Genomic DNA, 25,448 nt, shown 5'->3' with positions numbered 1-25,448 from the left:
CTTACTCCAGGTTTGAGCACAAGAAACTGGACACCGGAGTCCAAGCTTGTGTGGGAACTGTATGCCCCACAGCAGAAACTGGAGGGCAGGAGATTACAGGTCTCCTGGTCCAGCTAACACCCAAAGGCACAGCAGCAGATTAGAGCCCCGAGTCACCACGAGAGAAGTGACACCTGCAAAAAAGGCTCGAGCTGCCTGCCATGCAGGTAGAGTTCCACTTGAGGGACAGATTGAGAGAGGGACTTGAGGAATGCTAAAGCATCAAGAAACTAGAATTCAGCGCAGAAAGGAAGGCTTCCAACCCCACCTGGCTAGGGGGATCCCGAACCGCTTCAAGGTTGCCCGGATTTCAAGATCACCTGTAATCTGTGACCTGGACTGCAATTCCACCAATAAAAGGTAAAGAGACTGCAACCCTGTGTCCTCCAATTCTTTCCTGCACCTCAACATCTACAACCCTTCTTAGACTGTCCTGGTAGCCCTGTTGCCCCCGCTCCACCTGTGGGGAGCAAAACCATGTAAGCTGCATTACCATCGGCCCCAGCGGATCCCTTTAAGCAGCGTTGACCATCCCTGTCCGAGTACCACAGGTGGCGTCACGAACACTCCTAAATTAGACTTTATTTCCACTTCCATTTATCCCCATTTTTTGGACACCCAGGGCCACGGACCGGGTCACTGCCGCCGTGACACATCCCTTTAAGAACCGGCCCAGTTCTGAGTATCCCACGGCCCCATGGGACGATTCATGTTTCACCACTGTAACCTGGACAAGCAAACATGGGTAGTGGTGTTACATCTCACTGACTGGGCACTGGGTGACTCTTGTGGCTGTGGGGGTAGGCGGTTAAGGGGCTGCTCCACATGTCTTTGAATCTCCAAGGCTTGCAAGATAAACCTCTGTATTTAACAGTTCCTCCACTACTTCTGCCTCCTCCACCTCCTCTAGGGCCTCCACCTTTGTCCTCAACAGTACAGATAGAATCTCTGTACTGCACAGCTATAGCTCACTGCAATCAGGCAGTGTTTAAATTAATATGCCTTGGAGATCGCAGTCACACAGCTGAAGAGTTGTGGACAGCTATCCAGGCCAAGTTGCAAGATAAACCTCTGTATCTAACAGTTCCTCCACTACTTCTGCCTCCTCCACCTCCTCTAGGGCCTCCACCTTTGTCCTCAACTCCACCCTTAATCAGACACGTGTTCCAACAGTTATTTCCATAGCACTAATTGTAGAGCTGAGGACATTTCAAAATACTAGAATCAACATAATCTATTATGGTTAAGTGCCATAAACATAATGACTGATAGAAGTTAAAATTAATATCGTTATTAACTAACAACTGTAAAAACAATTAAAAAGACAGGGCAATCAAGCCTCCAATGGTGGGGAGGAAAGCAGCAAAAATGACAAGAGGTGTACTATAAGGGTATGTTTCCGCATTCAGGAAACACTGCGTGTTTGATGCTGCGTAGAGCCGCAGCGTCAAACACGCAGCGTCCAGATGTTACAGCATAGTGGAGAGGATTTCATGAAATCCCGTCTCCACTATGCATTAAAAGAGGCATGCGGCAGACCCACGGAAACGGACATGTGGTGCGTCTTTTCAGAACGCAGCATGTCCTTACAATGCTGAAACAACGCAAGAATAACGCAGGATACCTGCCAGTGACCTCAGGTGCAGACTTGGTCAGGATTTTACCTGCATAAAATCCTGACCAAATCCTGATGCAATCCTGAACATGGACACATACCCTAAAAAGTTCATCCACTGCTCCTGCCTCCTCTACCTTCTCTAGGACCTCCACCTGTGCCTCAATCTCTCCCTTAATCAGACATGCCTTCAAACAGTACAGATAGAATCTCTGTACTGCACAGCTATAACTCACTGCAATCAGGCAGTGTTTAAATTAATATGCCTTGGAGATCGCAGTCACACAGCTGAAGAGTTGTGGACAGCTATCCAGGCCAAGTTAGAGCACTGGCTGTCTCCACTGAACCTGGAGCAAGGGAAAGTCTTGAGTAGAGATGAGCGGTGTTCGAGTCGAACTGTTCGCCAATTTCAAATTCGAGCTGTTTTGGGCGGTGTTCGAGTCGTTCGACGAACCCGAACAATTTGCTTAAAATTCGGCTGTTCGAGTTTCTGTTCGATAACTGTTCATTCACCAAAAGCCTAACTTGATTTGCACATTAAAACTGTTTATCATTGTTAATGGACTGTTTCAGTGTATAGTGGGCGGGGGATAGATCTGTGCTGAAATAATGCCAATCTCCATTTTTTTTTTTTTTTTTCCAGACGGGCGGTGCAGTCTCAGCTTATCAGCAGTGCACAAACACAGCAATGTGCATGTGATGCACACAAGCAAGAGCATGTGTCATTGGCTGTGTATGTCACATGTCCTTGCCCTTTAAGAACCAGCCATTTGCCCCGTCGCCACCATTTCCTCACTGCTGCAGCTTAGTGTTAGACGGCACCGCTGCTGCTGTGGGCGCTATAGAGTATAACAGTGTGAATTGCGAGCGAATTGTCAGAGATATAGGTTTAGGGAGTCGGGAGGAGTCGGGACTAGTTGTAATATCAGCCCTTTTCAGGGTAGGTTACAGCAGTTCATAGCACTGTTTGCCAGGCAGGTCTAAGTCAGTGCTGTACAAGTGTAAAGGTACCTTCACACTAAACGATATCGCTAGCGATCCGTGACGTTGCAGCGTCCTGGCTAGCGATATCGTTTAGTTTGACACGCAGCAGCGATCAGGATCCTGCTGTGATATCGCTGGTCGTTGAATAAAGTTCAGAACTTTATTTGGTCGTCAGACCGGCGTTTATCGTCAGGTTTGACACCAAAAGCAACGATACCAGCGATGTTTTACGCTGGTAACCAGGGTAAATATCGGGTTACTAAGCGCAGGGCCGCGCTTAGTAACCCGATGTTTACCCTGGTTACCAGCGTAAAAGTAAAAAAAACAAACAGTACATACTCACCTGCGCGTCCCCTGCCGTCCGCTTCCTGCTCTGACTGAGTGCCGGCCCTAAAGTGAAAGTAAAAGCACAGCGGTGACGTCACCGCTCTGCTGTTAGGGCCGGCGCTCACACAGTGCAGGGAAGCGGACGCCGGGGGACGCGCAGGTGAGTATGTACTGTTTGTTTTTTTTACTTTTAGGATGGTAACCAGGGTAAACATCGGGTTACTAAGCGCGGCCCTGCGCTTAACAACCCGATGTTTACCTTGGTTACCCGGGGACCTCGGCATCGTTGGTCGCTGGAGAGCGGTCTGTGTGACAGCTCTCCAGCGATCAAACAGCGATGCTGCAGCGATCGGCATCGTTGTCGCTATCGCTGCAGCGTCGCTTAATGTGAAGGTACCTTTAGTCACAGCATTTGGTGTAATCTAGCTCAGCCAATCCTTTTGGGCTAGTAGCATTGTCTGATAGTCATCTGAGTAGCCCACCTGTGAAGGTAGCTACACCACCTGTGTATCTCTATTTTCACTGCATCTAATCCAGTTAATAGTTTTGGGCCTAGGAGCAGTGTCTACACGTCAGCAGAGTAGCCCGCCTGTGAAACTAACTATACCGCCTGTATATCTCAATTTTCACTGCATAAAATCCAGTTAATAGTTTTGGGCCTAGGAGCAGTGTCTGCACGTCAGCAGAGTAGCCCGCCTGTGAAACTAACTACCACCCCTGTGTATCTCTATTTTCACTGCATCTAATCCAGGTAATAGTTTTTGGGCCAAGGAGCAGTGTCTGCACGTCAGCAGAGTAGCCTGCCTGTGAAACTAACTACACCGCCTGTGTAACTCTATTTTCACTGCATCTAATCCAGTTAATAGTTTTGAGCCTAGGAGCAGTGTCTGCACGTCAGCAGAGTAGCCCGCCTGTGAAACTAACTACACCGCCTATGTATCTCTATTTTCACTGCATCTAATCCAGTTAATAGTTTTGAGCCTAGGAGCAGTGTCTGCACGTCAGCAGAGTAGCCCGCCTGTGAAACTAACTACACCGCCTATGTATTTCTATTTTCACTGCATCTAATCCAGGTAATAGTTTTGGGCCTAGGAGCAGTGTCTGCACGTCAGCAGAGTAGCCTGTTGTGGATTCTGTTTTTGGGCTCCCTCTGGTGGTTACGGCTGGTACTGGGTGACTTTGGTGGGTTGCGGTCTCTGCTTTCCACCTGTCCATCAGAGGCTGGGTGTTTCCTATTTAACCTGGCTTTTCTGTCATTCCCTTGCCGGCTATCAATGTACTCAGATGTGCTCAGTTTGGTTCCTGACTACCTGTTCCCAGATCTCTCAGGATAAGCTAAGTTCTGTTTTTTAGTTGTTTGGTTTTTTGTCCAGCTTGCTAATCATGACAGTATAGCCGGCCTACAAAGTGTTAATTGTTTGGGCTGAAGCAGGAGAAAAAGAAGTGTTTAAGGGAAATTTTTTTTTTTTTTCCCCTCAGAGTTTTGCTGCCTAGCCCTTAATTGCTGTCCAGCTGCTTCTTACCTCCTCTTAACCCTTGAATGGCTCTGACCTTAGCTGTTTAACATGGATGTCCAGAGTTTGGCTTCCAGCCTGAGTAATCTTGCTGCAAAAGTTCAAAACATACAGGATTTTGTTGTTCACACTCCCATGTCTGAACCTAGAATTCCTATTCCAGAGTTTTTTTCTGGAAATAGATCTACCTTCCTGAATTTCAGGAACAATTGCAAATTGTTTCTTTCTTTGAAATCTCGCTCCTCTGGAGACCCTGCTCAGCAGGTTAAGATTGTAATATCTTTCCTGCGGGGCGACCCTCAGAATTGGGCATTTGCATTGGCACCAGGGGATCCTGCATTGCTCAGTGTGGATGCGTTTTTTCTGGCACTGGGATTGCTCTATGAGGAACCTAATCTGGAGATTCAGGCTGAAAAGGCTTTATTAGCCCTCTCTCAGGGGCATGATGAAGCGGAAGTATATTGTCAAAAATTTCGGAAATGGTCGATGCTTACTCAGTGGAATGAGTGCGCCCTGGCTGCAAACTTCAGAGATGGTCTTTCTGAGGCCATTAAGGATATTATGGTGGGGTTCCCTGCGCCTACAGGTCTGAATGAGTCTATGACTATGGCCATTCAGATTGATCGGCGTTTACGGGAGCGCAAACCTGTGCACCAGTTGGCGGTGTCTTCTGAACAGGCACCTGAGACTATGCAATGTGATAGAATTCAGTCCAGAAGTGAACGGCAAAATTATAGGCGGAAAAATGGATTGTGTTTTTATTGTGGTGATTCAGCTCATGTTATATCAGCATGCTCTAAACGCACAAAAAAGGTTGATAAATCTTTTGCCATTAGTACTCTGCAGTCTAAGTTCATTTTGTCTGTAACTCTGATTTGTTCACTGTCATCCATTTCCGTCGATGCCTATGTGGATTCGGGCGCTGCCCTGAGTCTTATGGATTGGTCATTTGCCAAACGCTGCAATTTTAGTCTGGAGCCTCTGGAAGTTCCTATTCCTTTGAAGGGAATTGACTCTACACCATTGGCTATGAATAAACCGCAGTACTGGACACAAGTGACCATGCGCATGACTCCCGTTCATCAGGAGGTGATTCGCTTCCTTGTACTGTATAATTTACATGATGTACTAGTGCTTGGTCTGCCATGGTTACAAACTCATAATCCTGTCCTGGATTGGAAAACAATGTCTGTGTTAAGCTGGGGATGTCAGGGGGTTCATGATGATGCACCTCTGATTTCAATCGCTTCATCTACTCCTTCTGAGGTCCCTGCGTTTTTGTCTGACTATCGGGATGTTTTTGAGGAGCCTAAGCTCAATTCGCTCCCTCCTCATAGGGATTGTGACTGTGCTATAGAATTAATTTCTGGCAGTAAGTTCCCTAAGGGTCGTTTATTTAATCTGTCAGTGCCAGAGCATACTGCTATGCGGAATTATATTAAGGAGTCCTTGGAAAAGTGACATATTCGTCCATCTTCGTCCCCTCTGGGAGCAGGTTTTTTTTTTCGTGGCAAAAAAAGATGGTTCCCTGAGGCCTTGTATAGATTATCGCCTTCTGAATAAGATTACAGTCAAATATCAGTATCCATTGCCATTATTGACTGATTTGTTTGCTCGCATTAAGGGGGCTAGGTGGTTCACTAAGATAGATCTTCGCGGTGCGTATAATCTTGTGCGGATAAAACAGGGTGATGAGTGGAAAACCGCATTTAATACGCCTGAGGGCCATTTTGAGTATTTGGTAATGCCTTTTGGACTTTCTAATGCTCCTTCAGTCTTTCAGTCCTTTATGCACAATATTTTCCGTGAATATCTGGATAAGTTTATGATTGTGTATTTGGATGATATTTTGGTGTTTTCTGATGACTGGGAGTCTCATGTTCTACAGGTCAGGAAGGTGTTTCAAGTCCTGCGGGCCAATTCTCTGTTTGTGAAGGGCTCAAAATGTCTCTTCGGAGTCCAGAAAATTTCTTTTTTGGGGTACATTTTTTCTCCTTCTACTATTGAGATGGATCCCGTCAAGGTTCAGGCGATTTGTGACTGGACACAACCTACATCTGTTAAGAGTCTTCAGAAGTTCTTGGGTTTTGCTAATTTTTATCGTCGGTTCATTACTAATTTTTCCAGTGTTGTAAAACCTTTGACTGATTTGACTAAAAAGGGTGCTGATGTTGCTAATTGGTCTCCTACGGCTGTGGAGGCCTTTCAGGAACTTAAGCGCCGGTTTTCTTCTGCTCCTGTGTTGTGTCAATCAGATGTTTCACTTCCTTTTCAGGTTGAGGTTGATGCTTCCGAGATTGGAGCGGGGGCGGTTTTGTCACAGAGAAGTTCCAATGGCTCGGTGATGAAGCCATGTGCATTCTTTTCTAGAAAATTCTCGCCCGCCGAGCGCAATTATGATGTGGGTAATCGGGAGCTTTTGGCCATGAAGTGGGCATTTGAGGAGTGGCGTTATTGGCTTGAGGGTGCTAGACATCGTGTGGTGGTCTTGACTGATCACAAAAATCTGATTTACCTTGAGTCTGCCAGGCGTCTGAATCCTAGACAGGCTCGTTGGTCGTTGTTTTTTTCTCGTTTCAATTTTGTGGTTTCATACCTGCCAGGTTCAAAGAATGTGAAGGCAGATGCTCTTTCCAGGAGTTTTGTGCCTGACTCTCCTGGAGACTCTGGGCCTACTGGTATCCTTAGGGATGGGGTAATATTGTCCGCCGTCTCCCCAGACTTGCGACGTGCATTGCAGGAGTTTCAGGCGGATAAACCTGATCGTTGTCCACCAGAAAGACTGTTTGTTCCGGATGATTGGACCAGTAGAGTCATCTCCGAGGTCCATTCTTCTGTGTTGGCTGGTCATCCTGGAATATTTGGTACTAGAGACTTGGTGGCCAGGTCTTTTTGGTGGCCTTCCTTGTCAAGGGATGTGCGCACCTTTGTGCAGTCTTGTGAAGTGTGTGCTCGGGCTAAGCCTTGCTGTTCTCGGGCCAGTGGGTTGTTGTTATCCTTGCCTATCCCGAAGAGGCCTTGGACGCACATTTCCATGGATTTTATTTCAGATCTCCCTGTCTCACAGAAAATGTCCGTTATCTGGGTTGTGTGTGACCGCTTTTCTAAGATGGTTCATTTGGTACCCTTGCCTAAGTTGCCTTCCTCTTCTGAGTTGGTCCCTTTATTTTTTCAGAACGTGGTTTGTTTGCATGGGATTCCGGAGAATATAGTTTCTGACAGGGGATCCCAGTTTGTGTCTAGATTTTGGCGGACGTTTTGTGCTAAGATGGGCATTGATTTGTCTTTCTCGTCTGCATTCCATCCTCAGACGAATGGCCAGACGGAGCGAACTAATCAGACCTTGGAAACTTATTTAAGGTGTTTTGTTTCTGCTGATCAAGATGACTGGGTTGCCTTTTTGCCACTGGCCGAATTTGCCCTTAATAATCGGGCTAGTTCTGCTACTGTGGTCTCTCCTTTCTTTTGTAATTCGGGGTTTCATCCTCGTTTTTCCTCTGGTCAGGTGGAGCCTTCGGATTGTCCTGGAGTGGACGTGGTGGTGGACAGGCTACATCAGATTCGGAATCAGGTGGTGGACAATTTGAAGTTGTCTCAGGAGAAGACTCAGCAGTTTGCTAATCGCCGTCGCCGCGTGGGTCCCCGACTTCTTGTTGGGGACTTGGTGTGGTTGTCTTCTCGTTTTGTCCCTATGAAGGTCTCTTCTCCTAAGTTCAAGCCTCGGTTCATCGGTCCTTATAAGATCTTGGAGATTCTTAACCCTGTATCTTTTCGTTTGGATCTCCCAGCATCGTTTGCTATTCATAATGTGTTCCATCGGTCGTTATTGCGGAGGTATGAGGTGCCCGTTGTTCCTTCGGTTGAGCCTCCTGCTCCGGTGCTGGTGGAGGGAGAATTGGAGTATGTTGTTGAGAAGATCTTGGATTCTCGTGTTTCCAGACGTAAACTCCAGTATTTGGTTAAGTGGAAGGGTTATGGTCAGGAGGATAATTCCTGGGTGGTCGCCTCTGATGTTCATGCGACTGATTTGGTCCGCGCCTTCCATAGAGCTCATCCTGATCGCCCTGGGGGTTCTCGTGAGGGTTCGGTGACCCCTCCTCAAGGGGGGGGTACTGTTGTGGATTCTGTTTTTGGGCTCCCTCTGGTGGTTACGGCTGGTACTGGGTGACTTTGGTGGGTTGCGGTCTCTGCTTTCCACCTGTCCATCAGAGGCTGGGTGTTTCCTATTTAACCTGGCTTTTCTGTCATTCCCTTGCCGGCTATCAATGTACTCAGATGTGCTCAGTTTGGTTCCTGACTACCTGTTCCCAGATCTCTCAGGATAAGCTAAGTTCTGTTTTTTAGTTGTTTGGTTTTTTGTCCAGCTTGCTAATCATGACAGTAGCTCGCCTGTGAAACTAACTACACCGCCTGTGTATCTCAATTTTTACTGCATCTAATCCGGTTAATAGTTTTGGGCCTAGGAGCAGTGTCTCCACGTCAGCATAGTAGCCCGCCTGTGAAACAAACTATACCGCCTGTGTATCTCAATTTTTACTGCATCCAATCCAGTAAATAGTTTGGGGGTTTTGGGCTTAGTAGCAGTGTTTGAACATCAGCAGAGTAGCCCGCCTGTGAAACTAACTACACCGCCTGTGTATCTCTATTTTCACTGCATCTAATCCAGTTAATAGTTTTGGGCCTAGGAGCAGTGTCTGCATGTCAGCAGCGCAGCCCGCCTGTGAAACTAACTACACCGCCTGTGTATCTCTATTTTCACTGCATCTAATCCAGTTAATAGTTTTGGGCCTAGGAGCAGTGTCTGCATGTCAGCAGAGAAGCCCGCCTGTGAAACTAACTACACCGCCTGTGTATCTCTATTTTCACTGCATCTAATCCAGTTAACAGTTTTGGGCCTAGGAGCAGAGTGTGAACGTCAGCAGAGTAGCGCGCCTGTGAAACAAACTATACCACCTGTGTATCTCAATTTTTACTGCATCTAATCCAGGTAATAGTTTTGGGCCTAGGAGCAGTGTCTGCAAGTCAGCAGAGTAGCCCGCCTGTGAAACTAACTACACCGCCTGTGTATCTGTATTTTCACTGCATCTAATCCAGTTAATAGTTTTGGGCCTAGGAGCAGTGTCTGCATGTCAGCAGCGCAGCCCGCCTGTGAAACTAACTACACCGCCTGTGTATCTCTATTTTCACTGCATCTAATCCAGTTAATAGTTTTGGGCCTAGGAGCAGTGTCTGCAAGTCAGCAGAGTAGCCCACCTGTGAAACAAACTATACCGCCTATGTATCTCAATTTTTACTGCATCTAATCCGGTTAATAGTTTTGAGCCTAGGAGCAGTGTCTCCACGTCAGCATAGTAGCCGCCTGTGAAACAAACTATACCACCTGTGTATCTCAATTTTTACTGCATCTAATCCAGTTAATAGTTTTGGGGTTTTGGGCTTAGTAGCAGTGTTTGCACATCAGCAGAGTAGCCCGCCTGTGAAACTAACTACACCGCCTGTGTATCTCTATTTTCACTGCATCTAATCCAGTTAACAGTTTTGGGCCTAGGAGCAGTGTGTGCACGTCAGCAGAGTAGCGCGCCTGTGAAACAAACTATACCGCCTGTGTATCTCAATTTTTACTGCATCTAATCCAGGTAATAGTTTTGGGCCTAGGAGCAGTGTCTGCACGTCAGCAGAGTAGCCCGCCTGTGAAACTAACTACACCGCCTGTGCATCTCTATTTTCACTGCATCTAATCCAGTTAATAGTTTTGGGGTTTTGGGCTTAGTAGCAGTGTTTGAACATCAGCAGAGTAGCCCGCCTGTGAAACTAACTACACCGCCTGTGTATCTCTATTTTCACTGCATCTAATCCAGTTAACAGTTTTGGGCCTAGGAGCAGTGTGTGCACGTCAGCAGAGTAGCGCGCCTGTGAAACAAACTATACCGCCTGTGTATCTCAATTTTTACTGCATCTAATCCAGGTAATAGTTTTGGGCCTAGGAGCAGTGTCTGCACGTCAGCAGAGTAGCCCGCCTGTGAAACTAACTACACCGCCTGTGTATCTCTATTTTCACTGCATCTAATCCAGTTAATAGTTTTGGGCCTAGGAGCAGTGTCTGCACGTCAGCAGAGCAGCCCGCCTGTGAAACTAACTACACCGCCTGTGTATCTCTATTTTCACTGCATCTAATCCAGTTAATAGTTTTGGGCCTAGGAGCAGTGTCTGCATGTCAGCAGAGTAGCCCGCCTGTGAAACTAACTACACCGCCTGTGTATCTCAATTTTACTGCATCTAATCCAGTTAATAGTTTTGGGCTTTTGGGCTTAGTTGCAGTGTTTGCACGTCAGCAGAGTAGCCCGCCTTTGAAACTAACTACACCACCTGTGTATCTCTATTTTCACTGCATCTAATCCAGTTAACAGTTTTGGGCCTAGCAGCAGTGTCTGCAAGTCAGCAGAGTAGCCCGCCTGTGAAACTAACTACACCGCCTGTGTATCTCTATTTTCACTGCTTCTAATCCAGTTATCAGTTTTGGGCCTAGGAGCAGTGTCTGCACGTCAGCATAGTAGCCCGCCTGTGAAACAAACTATACCGCCTGTGTATCTCAATTTTTACTGCATCTTACATAGTTACATAGTTATTAAGGTTGAAGGAAGACTTTAAGTCCATCTAGTTCAACCCATAGCCTAACCTAACATGCCCTAACATGTTGATCCAGGGGAATGCAAAAAAACCCCATGTGGTAAGAGTAAGCTCCATCATGGGGAAAAAAATTCCTTCCCGACCCCACATACGGCAATCAGACTAGTTCCCTGGATCAACGCCTTATCAAGGAATCTAATATATATACCCTGTAACATTATACTTTTCCAGAAAGGTATCCAGTCCCCTCTTAAATTGAAGCAATGAGTCACTCATTACAACATCATATGGCAGAGAGTTCCATAGTCTCACTGCTCTTACAGTAAAGAATCCGCGTCTGTTATTATGCTTAAACCTTTTTTCCTCCAGACGTAGAGGATGCCCCCTTGTCCCTGTCACCGGTCTATGATTAAAAAGATCAGCAGAAAGGTCTTTGTACTGTCTCCTCATATATGTATACATTAACATAAGATCACCCCTTAGTCTTCTTTTTTCCAAACTAAATAGCCCCAAGTGTAATAACCTATCTTGGTATGGCAGACCCCCCAGTCCTCTAATAACCTTGGTTGCTCTTCTCTGCACCCGCTCCAGTTCAGCTATGTCTTTCTTATACACCGGAGACCAGAACTGTGCACAGTATTCAAAGTGTGGTCGCACTAGTGACTTGTATAGAGGTAAAATTATGTTCTCCTCATGAGCATCTATGCCTCTTTTAATGCATCCCATTATTTTATTTGCCTTTGTAGCAGCTGCCTGACACTGGCCACTGAATATTAGTTTGTCATCCACCCATACACCCAGGTCTTTTTCATTGACGGTTTTGCCCAGAGTTTTAGAATTAAGCACATAGTTATACATCTTATTACTTCTACCCAAGTGCATGACCTTACATTTATCCCCATTAAAGCTCATTTGCCATTTATCAGCCCAAGCTTCTAGTTTACATAAATCAGCCTGTAATATAAAATTGTCCTCCCCTGTATTGATTACCCTGCAGAGTTTAGTGTCATCTGCAAATATTGAAATTCTACTCTGAATGCCCCCTACAAGGTCATTAATAAATATGTTAAAAAGAAGAGGGCCCAATACTGACCCCTGTGGTACCCCACTACTAACCGTGACCCAGTCCGAGTGTGCTCCATTAATAACCACCCTTTGTTTCCTATCCCTGAGCCAACTCTCAACCCACTTGCACATATTTTTCCCTATCCCCATTATTCTCATTTTATGTATCAACCTTTTGTGTGGCACCGTATCAAAAGCTTTTGAAAAGTCCATATACACTACATCCACTGGGCTCCCTTGGTCCAGTCCGGAACTTACCTCTTCATAGAAGCTGATCAAATTAGTCTGACATGAACGGTCCCTAGTAAACCCGTGCTGATACTGGGTCATGAGGTTATTCCTCTTCAGATACTCCAGTATAGCATCCCTTAGAATGCCCTCCAGGATTTTACCCACAGTAGAGGTTAAACTTACTGGCCTATAATTTCCGAGTTCAGTTTTTGTCCCCTTTTTGAATATTGGCACCACATTTGCTATACGCCAGTCCTGTGGTACAGACCCTGTTATTATGGACTCTTTAAAGATTAAAAACAATGGTCTATCAATGACTGTACTTAATTCCTGCAGTACTCGGGGGTGTATACCATCCGGGCCCGGAGATTTGTCAATTTTTGTGATTTTTAGACGCCGCCGTACTTCCTGCTGGGTTAAGCAGGTAACATTAAATTGGGAATTATTATCACTAGTCATATTGGCTGCCATGGGATTTTCTTTTGTAAATACTGATGAAAAAAAGTCATTTAGCATATTGGCTTTTTCCTCATCCTCATCCACCATTTCACCCAGACTATTTTTAAGGGGGCCAACACTATCATTTTTTAGTTTCTTACTATTTATGTAGTTAAAGAATATTTTGGGGTTATTTTTGCTCTCTCTAGCAATGAGTCTCTCTGTCTCAATCTTTGCTGCCTTGATTTGCTTTTTACATAATTTATTTAAATTTTTGTATTTATTTAATGCCTCCTCACTACCTACTTCCTTTAATTCTCTAAATGCTTTCTTTTTGTCACTTATTGCGCCCCTTACAGCTTTATTTAGCCATATTGGTTTCCTCCTATTTCTAGTATGTTTATTCCCATACGGTATATACTGTGCACAGGTCCTATCCAGGATGCTAATAAATGTCTCCCATTTTCTTTGTGTACTTTTATGTCTCAGGATATCGTCCCAGTTAATTGCACCAAGATCCTCTCTCATCCGTTGGAAATTTGCCCTCCGGAAGTTTAGTGTCCTTGTCACCCCTCTACTACACATCTTATTAAAGGAGACATGAAAACTTATTATTTTGTGATCACTATTCACCAAGTGACCCCCAACCCTTATATTTGATATGCGGTCTGGCCTGTTGGTTAATATTAGGTCTAGCAGTGCCCCCCTTCTTGTTGGGTCCTGAACCAGTTGTGAAAGGTAATTGTCTCTCATAGTTGTCAAAAACCGATTACCTTTACTGGAACTGCAGGTTTCTGCTCCCCAATCTATTTCAGGGTAGTTGAAGTCCCCCATAATAATGACTTCTCCTTGAGTCGCAGCTTCATCTATTTGCTTTACAAGGATATTCTCCATTGCTTCCATTATTTTTGGAGATTTATAACAAACCCCTATCAGTAATTTATTATTTTTTCCCCCTCCCCTTATCTCCACCCACAGGGACTCTACATTTTCATTAGATTCACCTATATTATCACGCAGGATGGGTTTTAAGGACGATTTTACAAACAGACACACCCCACCCCCTCGCTTATCTGTACGGTCATTTCTGAAAAGGCTATAACCCTGCAAGTTAACAGCCCAGTCATGGCTCTCATCCAGCCATGTTTCAAATATCCCCACCATGTCATAATTATGTTCCAACAACATTAGTTCTAATTCATCCATTTTGTTGGCAAGGCTTCTGGCATTAGTATACATGCACTTGATGTTCCTCTCTGTACCTCTATTCTTTCTTAAATTACTAACTGTTCTAACCCCACCCCCCATGCCTCCGCCACCCCCAACTTCCTTATTTGTGCCCAGGTCTCTATCTGCCCTATCTTCCCCTCCTATAAAATGAATACCCTCCCCCCCAACCCCCAGTTTAAACACTCCTCCAACCTTCTAACCATTTTCTCCCCCAGCACAGCTGCACCTTCCCCATTGAGGTGCAGCCCATCCCTAGCGTAGAGCCTGTAGCCCACTGAGAAGTCAGCCCAGTTCTGCAGGAACCCAAACCCCTCCTTCCTACACCAATTCTTGAGCCACTTATTAACCTCCCTAATCTCCCGTTGCCTCTCTGTCGTGGCACGTGGTACAGGCAGTATTTCAGAAAATACCACGTTGGAGGTCCTTGCTTTCAGCTTGCAGCCTAATTCCCTGAAATCATCTTTAAGGACCTTCCACCTACCTCTAACTTTGTCATTTGTGCCAATGTGCACCATGACCGCTGGGTCCTCACCAGCCCCTCCCAGTAATCTGTCCACCCGATCAGCGATGTGTCGGACTCGAGCGCCAGGTAGGCAGCACACCGTTCGACGATCCCTGTCTTTGTGACAGATTGCCCTATCTGTTCCCCTAATAATTGAGTCCCCCACTACCAGCACCTGTCTGGCCTGCCCTGCTCTCCTATTTCCCTCCTTACTGGAGCAGTCACTTCTCCGGCTTTCAGAGGACATGCCTGGCTGCAGCAGTGCTACCCCTGTACTGGCACCCCCCTCATCTGCCAACTTAGCAAACTTATTGGGGTGAGCCAGATCAGGACTAGCCTCCCTGGCACTCTTCCCTCTACCCCGCTTTCTGACTGTCACCCAGCTAACTGCCTCACTGTCCTGCAGCTCCATCCTACCATCCCCCTCCTCATCTATCCCATTGAGCGTCTGCTCTGTGAGCAGAAGACTCCTCTCCATATTGTCTATGGATCTCAGTGTTGCCAGCTGCACATTTAGATCCAGTATCTGGGTCTCCAAATGCACAACGTGCTCACATCTCGCACAGCAGTATGCACCCTCGACCGGCTGATCAAGGACTGCATACATGTGGCAAGATGTGCACTGGATGGCATTAACAATTGTGGAGCACATTTCCTAATGGGGATTGCCCCAGACAGAAACGTTAAATAAAAATAAATACAAAGTATTAATTAACACTTGGAACAGCAATTCCTCCCTTGGATACTCCCTGATTCCAAAGTCACTGAGTCACAAGTCACACTTACCGCCGTCCACACTTACGCTCAGGTCACACTCAGCTCGCTCATACTCGCTATGATGAAGATTTAAAGTTTTTTTTTTTTTTTTTTTTTCCTCTATTTCCCTTCAACAACAAGCCACCTTGCTGCTCAAATACACTTCCAAAAATCCAGTTAATAGTTTTGGGCCTAGGAGCAGTACCTGCACGTCAGCAGAGTAGCCCACCTGTGAAACAAACTATACCGCCTGTGTATCTCAATTTTTACTGCATCTAATCCAGGTAATAGTTTTGGGCCTACGAGCAGTGTCTGCACGTCTGCAGAGTAGCCCGCCTGTGAAACTAACTACACCACCTGTGTATCTCTATTTTCACTGCATCTAATCCACTTAATAGTTTTGGGCCTAGGAGCAGTGTCTGCATGTCAGCAGAGTAGCCCGCCTGTGAAACTAACTACACCGCCTGTGTATCTCAATTTTACTGCATCTAATCCAGTTAACAGTTTTGGGCTTTTGGGCTTAGTTGCAGTGTTTGCACGTCAGCAGAGTAGCCCGCCTTTGAAACCAACTACACCGCCTGTGTATCTCTATTTTCACTGCATCTAATCAAGTTAACAGTTTTGGGCCTAGGAGCAGTGTCTGCAAGTCAGCAGAGTAGCCCACCTGTGAAACTAACTATACCGCCTATGTATCTCAATTTTTACTGCATCTAATCCGATTAATAGTTTTGGGCCTAGGAGCAGTGTCTCCACGTCAGCATAGTAGCCCGCCTGTGAAACAAACTATACCGCCTTTGTATCTCAATTTTTACTGCATCTAATCCAGTTAATAGTTTTGGGGTTTTGGGCTTAGTAGCAGTGTTTGCACATCAGCAGAGTAGCCCGCCTGTGAAACTAACTACACCGCCTGTGTATCTCTATTTTCACTGCATCTAATCCAGTTAACAGTTTTGGGCCAAGGAGCAGTGTCTGCACGTCAGCAGAGTAGCGCGCCTGTGAAACAAACTATACCGCCTGTGTATCTCAATTTTTACTACATCTAATCCGGTTAATAGTTTTGGGCCTAGGAGCAGTGTCTGCACGTCAGCATAGTAGCCCGCCTGTGAAACAAACTATACTGCCTGTGTATCTCAATTTTTACTGCATCTAATCCAGTTAATAGTTTTGGGGTTTTGGGCTTAGTAGCAGTGTTTGAACATCATCAGAGTAGCCCGCCTGTGATACTAACTACACCGCCTGTGTATCTCTATTTTCACTGCATCTAATCCAGTTAACAGTTTTGGGCCTAGGAGCAGTGTCTGCAAGTCAGCAGAGTAGCCCACCTGTGAAACAAACTATACCGCCTATGTATCTCAATTTTTACTGCATCTAATCCGGTTAATAGTTTTGGGCCTAGGAGCAGTGTCTGCACGTCAGCAGAGCAGCCCGCCTGTGAAACTAACTACACCGCCTATGCATCTCTATTTTCACTGCATCTAATCCAGTTAATAGTTTTGGGCCTAGGAGCAGTGTCTCCACGTCAGCATAGTAGCCCGCCTGTGAAACAAACTATACCGCCTTTGTATCTCAATTTTTACTGCATCTAATCCAGTTAATAGTTTTGGGGTTTTGGGCTTAGTAGCAGTGGTTGCACATCAGCAGAGTAGCCCGCCTGTGAAACTAACTACACCGCCTGTGTATCTCAATTTTACTGCATCTAATCCAGTTAACAGTTTTGGGCTTTTGGGCTTAGTTGCAGTGTTTGCACGTCAGCAGAGTAGCCCGCCTTTGAAACCAACTACACCGCCTGTGTATCTCTATTTTCACTGCATCTAATCAAGTTAACAGTTTTGGGCCTAGGAGCAGTGTCTGCAAGTCAGCAGAGTAGCCCACCTGTGAAACTAACTATACCGCCTATGTATCTCAATTTTTACTGCATCTAATCCGATTAATAGTTTTGGGCCTAGGAGCAGTGTCTCCACGTCAGCATAGTAGCCCGCCTGTGAAACAAACTATACCGCCTTTGTATCTCAATTTTTACTGCATCTAATCCAGTTAATAGTTTTGGGGTTTTGGGCTTAGTAGCAGTGTTTGCACATCAGCAGAGTAGCCCGCCTGTGAAACTAACTACACCGCCTGTGTATCTCTATTTTCACTGCATCTAATCCAGTTAACAGTTTTGGGCCAAGGAGCAGTGTCTGCACGTCAGCAGAGTAGCGCGCCTGTGAAACAAACTATACCGCCTGTGTATCTCAATTTTTACTACATCTAATCCGGTTAATAGTTTTGGGCCTAGGAGCAGTGTCTGCACGTCAGCATAGTAGCCCGCCTGTGAAACAAACTATACTGCCTGTGTATCTCAATTTTTACTGCATCTAATCCAGTTAATAGTTTTGGGGTTTTGGGCTTAGTAGCAGTGTTTGAACATCATCAGAGTAGCCCGCCTGTGATACTAACTACACCGCCTGTGTATCTCTATTTTCACTGCATCTAATCCAGTTAACAGTTTTGGGCCTAGGAGCAGTGTCTGCAAGTCAGCAGAGTAGCCCACCTGTGAAACAAACTATACCGCCTATGTATCTCAATTTTTACTGCATCTAATCCGGTTAATAGTTTTGGGCCTAGGAGCAGTGTCTGCACGTCAGCAGAGCAGCCCGCCTGTGAAACTAACTACACCGCCTATGCATCTCTATTTTCACTGCATCTAATCCAGTTAATAGTTTTGGGCCTAGGAGCAGTGTCTCCACGTCAGCATAGTAGCCCGCCTGTGAAACAAACTATACCGCCTTTGTATCTCAATTTTTACTGCATCTAATCCAGTTAATAGTTTTGGGGTTTTGGGCTTAGTAGCAGTGGTTGCACATCAGCAGAGTAGCCCGCCTGTGAAACTAACTACACCGCCTGTGTATCTCAATTTTACTGCATCTAATCCAGTTAATAGTTTTGGGCTTTTGGGCTTAGTTGCAGTGTTTGCACGTCAGCAGAGTAGCCCGCCTTTGAAACTAACTACACCGCCTGTGTATCTCTATTTTCACTGCATCTAATCAAGTTAACAGTTTTGGGCCTAGGAGCAGTGTCTGCAAGTCAGCAGAGTAGCCCACCTGTGAAACAAACTATACCGCCTATGTATCTCAATTTTTACTGCATCTAATCCGGTTAATAGTTTTGGGCCTAGGAGCAGTGTCTCCACGTCAGCATAGTAGCCCGCCTGTGAAACAAACTATACCGCCTGTGTATCTCAATTTTTACTGCATCTAATCCGGTTAATAGTTTTGGGCCTAGGAGCAGTGTCTGCACGTCAGCATAGTAGCCCGCCTGTGAAACAAACTATACCGCCTGTGTATCTCAATTTTTACTGTATCTAATCCAGTTAATAGTTTTGGGGTTTTGGGCTTAGTAGCAGTGTTTGCACATCAGCAGAGCAGCCCGCCTGTGAAACTAACTACACCGCCTGTGTATCTCCATTTTCACTGCATCTAATCCAGTTAACAGTTTTGGACCTAGGAGCAGTGTGTGCACGTCAGCAGAGTAGCGCGCCTGTGAAACAAACTATACCGCCTGTGTATCTTAATTTTTACTGCATCTAATCCAGTTAATAGTTTTGGGCCTAGGAGCAGTATCTGCACGTCAGCAGAGTAGCCCGCCTGTGAAACAAACTATACCGCCTGTGTATCTCAATTTTTACTGCATCTAATCCGGTTAATAGTTTTGGGCCTAGGAGCAGTGTCTGCACGTCAGCATAGTAGCATGTCATGTTCCCAATGGCAGGGAATTAAACACATAACACGGGCAAAAACAGGACGAGCTCTAGGGTGATGGAACCTGAGCTGACCGCGATCCTGAACCTCAACACTCAACTAACAGCAGCCGGGGAACGTTCCTGGGGGGACTCTAGACGTCTCATGCCAGCCGGAGATCTAGCTACCCCTATCAGAAGAATCACAGACCTATCTTGCCTCCAGAGAAATATTCCCACAGAAATAGCAGCCCCCCACATATAATGACGGTGAAATGAGAGGAAGGCACAAACGTAGTTATGAAAACAGATTCAGCAAAATGAGGCCCGCTTAAGCTAGATAGCAGAGGATACAAAAGGTGAACTGCGCGGTCAGCTTAAAACCCTTCAAAATACCATCCTGAAATTACTTGAACTCATGTGCCAACTCATGGTACATGAGTGGTAATTTCAGCCCACTAGAGCAACCAGCAGCAGAGAATTACATATCTGCAAGCTGGACTAAAAACATGAAAGCAAACATGAAACAGGGAAATCCAGACTTAGCTTGTCTTGAAGGCCTAGGAGCAGGTAGCAAAGGTAACAGAGACACACTGATACATTGATAGCTGGCAAGGGAATGACAGGAAAGCCAGGTTAAATAGGAAACACCCAGGCTCTGATGGACAGGTGGAAACCAGAGACCGCAACCCACCAAAGTCACCCAGTACCAGTTGTAACCACCAGAGGGAGCCCAAAAACAGAATCCACAACAGTACCCCCCCTTGAGGAGGGGTCACCGAACCCTCACGAGAACCCCCAGGGCGATCAGGATGAGCTCTATGGAAGGCGCGGACCAAATCAGTCGCATGAACATCAGAGGCGACCACCCAGGAATTATGCTCCTGACCATAACCCTTCCACTTAACCAAATACTGGAGTTTACGTCTGGAAACACGAGAATCCAAGATCTTCTCAACAACATACTCCAATTCTCCCTCCACCAGCACCGGAGCAGGAGGCTCAACCGAAGGAACAACGGGCACCTCATACCTCCGCAATAACGACCGATGGAACACATTATGAATAGCAAACGATGCTGGGAGATCCAAACGAAAAGATACAGGGTTAAGAATCTCCAAGATCTTATAAGGACCAATGAACCGAGGCTTGAACTTAGGAGAAGAGACCTTCATAGGGACAAAACGAGAAGACAACCACACCAAGTCCCCAACAAGAAGTCGGGGACCCACGCGGCGACGGCGATTAGCAAACTGCTGAGCCTTCTCCTGAGACAACTTCAAATTGTCCACCACCTGATTCCAAATCTGATGTAGCCTGTCCACCACCACGTCCACTCCAGGACAATCCGAAGGCTCCACCTGACCAGAGGAAAAACGAGGATGAAACCCTGAATTACAAAAGAAAGGAGAAACCAAAGTAGCAGAACTAGCCCGATTATTAAGGGCAAATTCGGCCAGTGGCAAAAAGGCAACCCAGTCATCTTGATCAGCAGAAACAAAACACCTTAAATAAGTTTCCAAGGTCTGATTAGTTCGCTCCGTCTGGCCATTCGTCTGAGGATGGAATGCAGACGAGAAAGACAAATTAATGCCCATCTTAGCACAAAACGTCCGCCAAAATCTAGACACAAACTGGGATCCCCTGTCAGAAACGATATTCTCTGGAATCCCATGCAAACGAACCACGTTCTGAAAAAATAAAGGGACCAACTCAGAGGAGGAAGGCAACTTAGGCAAGGGTACCAAATGAACCATCTTAGAAAAGCGGTCACACACAACCCAGATAACGGACATTTTCTGTGAGACAGGGAGATCTGAAATAAAATCCATGGAAATGTGCGTCCAAGGCCTCTTCGGGATAGGCAAGGATAACAACAACCCACTGGCCCGAGAACAGCAAGGCTTAGCCCGAGCACACACTTCACAAGACTGCACAAAGATGCGCACATCCCTTGACAAGGAAGGCCACCAAAAAGACCTGGCCACCAAGTCTCTAGTACCAAATATTCCAGGATGACCAGCCAACACAGAAGAATGGACCTCGGAGATGACTCTACTGGTCCAATCATCCGGAACAAACAGTCTTTCTGGTGGACAACGATCAGGTTTATCCGCCTGAAACTCCTGCAATGCACGTCGCAAGTCTGGGGAGACGGCGGACAATATTACCCCATCCCTAAGGATACCAGTAGGCCCAGAGTCTCCAGGAGAGTCAGGCACAAAACTCCTGGAAAGAGCATCTGCCTTCACATTCTTTGAACCTGGCAGGTATGAAACCACAAAATTGAAACGAGAAAAAAACAACGACCAACGAGCCTGTCTAGGATTCAGACGCCTGGCAGACTCAAGGTAAATCAGATTTTTGTGATCAGTCAAGACCACCACACGATGTCTAGCACCCTCAAGCCAATGACGCCACACCTCAAATGCCCACTTCATGGCCAAAAGCTCCCGATTACCCATATCATAATTGCGCTCGGCGGGCGAGAATTTTCTAGAAAAGAACGCACATGGCTTCATCACCGAGCCATCGGAACTTCTCTGTGACAAAACCGCCCCCGCTCCAATCTCGGAAGCATCAACCTCAACCTGAAAAGGAAGTGAAACATCTGGTTGACATAACACAGGAGCAGAAGAAAACCGGCGCTTAAGTTCCTGAAAGGCCTCCACAGCCGTAGGAGACCAATTAGCAACATCAGCACCCTTTTTAGTCAAATCAGTCAAAGGTTTAACAACACTGGAAAAATTAGTAATGAACCGACGATAAAAATTAGCAAAACCCAAGAACTTCTGAAGACTCTTAACAGATGTAGGTTGTGTCCAGTCACAAATCGCCTGAACCTTGACGGGATCCATCTCAATAGTAGAAGGAGAAAAAATGTACCCCAAAAAAGAAATCTTCTGGACTCCGAAGAGACATTTTGAGCCCTTCACAAACAGAGAATTGGCCCGCAGGACTTGAAACACCTTCCTGACCTGTAGAACATGAGACTCCCAGTCATCAGAAAACACCAAAATATCATCCAAATACACAATCATAAACTTATCCAGATATTCACGGAAAATATTGTGCATAAAGGACTGAAAGACTGAAGGAGCATTAGAAAGTTCAAAAGGCATTACCAAATACTCAAAATGGCCCTCAGGCGTAATTAAATGCAGTTTTCCACTCATCACCCTGCTTTATCCGCACAAGATTATACGCACCGCGAAGATCTATCTTAGTGAACCACCTAGCCCCCTTAATGCGAGCAAACAAATCAGTCAATAATGGCAATGGATACTGATATTTGACTGTAATCTTATTCAGAAGGCGATAATCTATACAAGGCCTCAGGGAACCATCTTTTTTTGTCACGAAAAAAAAACCTGCTCCCAGAGGGGACGAAGATGGACGAATGTGTCCCTTTTCCAAGGACTCCTTAATATAATTCCGCATAGCAGTATGCTCTGGCACTGACAGATTAAATAAACGTCCCTTAGTGAACTTACTGCCAGGAATTAATTCTATAGCACAGTCACAATCCCTATGAGGAGGGAGCGAATTGAGCTTAGGCTCCTCAAAAACATCCCGATAGTCAGACAAAAATGCAGGGACCTCAGAAGGAGTAGATGAAGCGATTGAAATCAGAGGTGCATCATCATGAACCCCCTGACATCCCCAGCTTAACACAGACATTGTTTTCAAATCCAGGACTGGATTATGAGTTTGTAACCATGGCAGACCAAGCACTAGTACATCATGTAAATTATACAGTACAAGGAAGCGAATCACCTCCTGATGAACGGGAGTCATGCGCATGGTCACTTGTGTCCAGTACTGCGGTTTATTCATAGCCAATGGTGTAGAGTCAATTCCCTTCAAAGGAATAGGAACTTCCAGAGGCTCCAGACTAAAACCGCAGCGTTTGGCAAATGACCAATCCATAAGACTCAGGGCAGCGCCCGAATCCACATAGGCATTGACGGAAATGGATGACAGTGAACAAATCAGAGTTACAGACAAAATTAACTTAGACTGCAGAGTACTAATGGCAAAAGATTTATCAACCTTTTTTGTGCGTTTAGAGCATGCTGATATAACATGAGCTGAATCACCACAATAAAAACACAATCCATTTTTCCGCCTATAATTTTGCCGTTCACTTCTGGACTGAATTCTATCACATTGCATAGTCTCAGGTGCCTGTTCAGAAGACACCGCCAACTGGTGCACAGGTTTGCGCTCCCGTAAACGCCGATCAATCTGAATGGCCATAGCCATAGACTCAGTCAGACCTGTAGGCGCAGGGAACCCCACCATAATATCCTTAATGGCCTCAGAAAGACCATCTCTGAAGTTTGCAGCCAGGGCGCACTCATTCCACTGAGTAAGCACCGACCATTTCCGAAATTTTTGAAAATCTACTACTGCTTCATCATGCCCCTGAGAGAGGGCTAATAAAGCCTTTTCAGCCTGAATCTCCAGGTTAGGTTCCTCATAGAGCAATCCCAGTGCCAGAAAAAACGCATCCACACTGAGCAATGCAGGATCCCCTGGTGCCAATGCAAATGCCCAATTCTGAGGGTCGCCCCGCAGGAAAGATATTACAATCTTGACCTGCTGAGCAGGGTCTCCAGAGGAGCGAGATTTCAAAGAAAGAAACAATTTGCAATTGTTCCTGAAATTCAGGAAGGTAGATCTATCTCCAGAAAAAAACTCTGGAATAGGAATTCTAGGTTCAGACATGGGAGTGTGAACAACAAAATCCTGTATGTTTTGAACTTTTGCAGCAAGATTATTCAGGCTGGAAGCCAAACTCTGGACATCCATGTTAAACAGCTAAGGTCAGAGCCATTCAAGGGTTAAGAGGAGGTAAGAAGCAGCTAGACAGCAATTAAGGGCTAGGCAGCAAAACTCTGAGGGGAAAAAAAAAAAAAAAAATTCCCTTCAACACTTCTTTTTCTCCTGCTTCAGCCCAAACAATTAACACTTTGTGGGCCGGCTATACTGTCATGTACCAATGGCAGGGAATTAAACACATAACACGGGCAAAAACAGGACGAGCTCTAGGGTGATGGAACCTGAGCTGACCGCGATCCTGAACCTCAACACTCAACTAACAGCAGCCGGGGAACGTTCCTGGGGGGACTCTAGACGTCTCGCGCCAGCCGGAGATCTAGCTACCCCTATCAGAAGAATCACAGACCTATCTTGCCTCCAGAGAAATATTCCCACAGAAATAGCAGCCCCCCACATATAATGACGGTGAAATGAGAGGAAGGCACAAACGTAGTTATGAAAACAGATTCAGCAAAATGAGGCCCGCTTAAGCTAGATAGCAGAGGATACAAAAGGTGAACTGCGCGGTCAGCTTAAAACCCTTCAAAATACCATCCTGAAATTACTTGAACTCATGTGCCAACTCATGGTACATGAGTGGTAATTTCAGCCCACTAGAGCAACCAGCAGCAGAGAATTACATATCTGCAAGCTGGACTAAAAACATGAAAGCAAACATGAAACAGGGAAATCCAGACTTAGCTTGTCTTGAAGGCCTAGGAGCAGGTAGCAAAGGTAACAGAGACACACTGATACATTGATAGCCGGCAAGGGAATTTAAGGAAAGCCAGGTTAAATAGGAAACACCCAGGCTCTGATGGACAGGTGGAAACCAGAGACCGCAACCCACCAAAGTCACCCAGTACCAGTTGTAACCACCAGAGGGAGCCCAAAAACAGAATCCACAACAGTAGCCAGCCTGTGAAACAAACTATAACTCCTGTGTATCTTAATTTTTACTGCATCTAATCCAGTTAATAGTTTTGGGGTTTTGGGCTTAGTAGCAGTGTTTGCACATCAGCAGATTCAAGTTAATAGTTTTGGGCCTAGTACCACAGTTTGGCCATTCAGTTCTGCTCGGTGTTCATCCATTGGTTGTTGTGCCAACAACTGCAGATACAGAGTTGCCGATTAGTTAAGCACTAAAATGAGTGGCAAAAGGCCTGTGGCTGGTGGAATGGGGAATAGGCGTGTTGGAAAGGGAAAGAAAGGTTGTGTCTGTGGGGTAGGTGGTAAAGCAACAGTAACATCTGCAGAAGAAAGACCATCTTCCAGCCAAAGTAAGATGTCTTCTTCTTTTCGTGGACAATCTGATATGATCCCTTTCTTACGACGATCGCTACAAGCATCGCCAAAAATTCCAGATGAGGCACAAAAACAGCAGGTGCTTGAACGGATATCAAGTGCTCATTCAAGTGGGCTCTCCTCCATGTCAACTTCAACATCACAACTACTCCAGTCCTCAGAGTTGTCACCCCAATCGCACTTGCTTCCTCCCAGCTCCCAAGTCTCCAGCTGCCCATCTGAGCATGGGGTAACACACATGGTTGAGTCTGTAGAGCTGTTTACGCATACTATAGC

This window comes from Ranitomeya variabilis, chromosome 6 (genome assembly GCF_051348905.1).
Source record: "Ranitomeya variabilis isolate aRanVar5 chromosome 6, aRanVar5.hap1, whole genome shotgun sequence".
NCBI lineage: Eukaryota > Metazoa > Chordata > Amphibia > Anura > Dendrobatidae > Ranitomeya > Ranitomeya variabilis.
This window is presented reverse-complemented; position numbering follows the sequence as displayed.